General features: G+C 34.9%; 1 non-coding gene across 1 annotated transcript; it reads right to left on the bottom strand.

The window, feature by feature from the left end:
- Positions 1-517: 517 nt before the first annotated feature.
- On the bottom strand, positions 518-682 carry LOC141354446 (U1 spliceosomal RNA). Its single transcript, XR_012360879.1, has one exon. It is a non-coding gene; the product is annotated as a U1 spliceosomal RNA (small nuclear RNA).
- Between the last annotated feature and the right edge of the window lie 1736 nt (positions 683-2418).

Genomic DNA, 2418 nt, shown 5'->3' on the forward strand with positions numbered 1-2418 from the left:
AATAGACCCTACTAAAAATCAGCATAAAACAAATTATAATGCATGTCAAGTAAAACAATTAAATCTCTTTAAACGTTTATGCAAAAATAATAATTAAAATATTGACCATCTACAGTCTAAATCTTAGTCTGGAAATATCAGGGTCACAGCTGAGAGGTAAAGGCACAGCTGAATGTTTCACTAGCATAAGCAATGAGCGTTTCAAGATCGTCTCATTCCTTTTTACTTGTAAATAAAGCTCATTTACATTGTTTACTATCTGAAAACTGTTCAGCAAACAGAGGCAAGACATCTCAATCACAGAGCTGATCTTTGTTTGTAGGATACCTAACCACACCTTCATATCTTTATGTTTCCTTGAATCATAATTAATGTTTATTTAGTGTTGCTTCATGTGCATTTTAACACTTGAGTAAGAAATATGAACTAAACAGTATTAACTTAAAAGAATGTACAACATTAATCCCCACAAGTTTGTACTACTGAAGTTTCCAGATCTATCTTTAACCAAGTAAATCAGGGGAGAGCGCGAACGCAGTCCCCCACTACCATAAATTATGCAGTCGAGATTCCCACATTTGGGGAATTCGCAAGGGTCAGCACAACCGGGTGTGCAATGGTTGAGCCTCGCCCTGGGTGAACCACCTTCATGATCATGGTGTCTCCCCTGCCAGGTAAGTATGAGTTGTACATCGACTACGAAGGGAAGTCACTTTAGGGAACATCAGTTTCAACGATTATGATATTGTAGCACCGACGTGACATAACGCCACATAATTCAGTGGTGATCTAACCTTAGGATATTGTTATCTACTTTCCTTTTAGGAGGTTCACTCATAGTTAGCTTTTAAAATGTTTCACTTCTGAAGCAATTCCCATGATGCAACACTCACATCAGCTAACCAATAGAATCACAGAAGTGCTTTAGCATATTTAAAAAAATCACTATGGGGTTTAAAATGATATTATAAACCTAAATATGATAATGTAAACTCTGGTAGTTTTTTTGCTAACGTTTATTTGTCATTTTATTGCTTAAAGCATCATGACGCACAGGAACCGTTCCTACGTCACAAAACGTTACATCACTTCCGGATATTTTGAACAAAGGGCGCCACTCGCTTGCAACATGAAGAATAATAAAGGTATTAAAACATTAATCTTGTTCTTTGTCTTCATCGCTGTTGATTACACATACAAATGATTTAGCAGCACAATATTTAGTTGCATTCTGCATAACCACGGTATGTAAAAATATGCTAAAGGACGGACCAGACAGTATAGTAAAAACACGGGGTGTTATGTCAAATATTGTAATCTAAAACTATTGTTGTTAGCGCGTAGAGTGTATATCATGATTTAATATCTAAACGGGCAGACTCAAAAATGATATAAATGCACGTGTCTGCTTCCATAAAATGACACAAATGATAGAATTTAAAACAATACTCAAAACAAACGAAACGATGTTAAAGTGTTATATAACGTTACTTCTGCTTAAAACGATCATGAGAGGAAGCAACTTGGACACCGTACAACTTGCCTTCTTTGAGAAACCGTTGATTTTTTTTAACAAATGTGATCAAACTATTTTTAATAACCCATATTAAGGTAGAGCCAAGTTTAAAAACAGCAGAGCTTCCTGAAAAGATTGAAATGAAAAGTGGATTCGAAGATTAGTATACTTCAGTCAGAAACAAAGACGATGCAAGAGCCCCAGTAATTCAATAAAGCTATTGTAATCACAAAACGTTATTAACGAGTTTCGTGTCCGCGTAAGCTTACTTACACAGTCAAATAGATGTAGGTTAGGTGAGTTGGAGATGTCAAATTGTCACTAACGTTACCATAATTCGTGTATATCAACTTGTGTATATATTAACTGGCCCTCGCTATGAATATAGCCATTGATGCTAAAAATGGTGCAAGGAGCTAAATAAAATACGGAACGGGTTTGCCCCCGAGTATTTTAATAAGGTTTTGTAATAAAACAACGTCTATGTGTTAAAACATCCAATCATTTAAATACGTACTTTTTTATAGTTAAAGCAGTGTGTTAATTGGATGACTTTTTATTTAGCCTTGTATTGCTTCATGTCATTAGCTAAGTAATTAATATTTACATAAAACCTTGTAAACAATCGAGCTTTGTGTAATCTAAAATGCTAGGACTTAGTGTTTTTGATATGCAAAGTTACATGTCAGAGTTCAAAAAGGTAAATAATAATGCATGCGTTTCATACATTTTTAAATGCGAGCGATAGTTTTGTAACAGTTTATTGCAGACACGGTGTGGTGTCATTTGCCTGTTGAATTAGCGCTTTAGCAATTACAAATCCGAACAACGTAAACTGCCTTCAAAGTTCAGAAATATAGATGAGATAACATGTCACAAAGATTCGACATGTATGCCTATAA

Source organism: Misgurnus anguillicaudatus, chromosome 21, assembly GCF_027580225.2.
Source record: "Misgurnus anguillicaudatus chromosome 21, ASM2758022v2, whole genome shotgun sequence".
In the NCBI taxonomy this organism is placed as follows: Eukaryota; Metazoa; Chordata; class Actinopteri; order Cypriniformes; family Cobitidae; genus Misgurnus; species Misgurnus anguillicaudatus.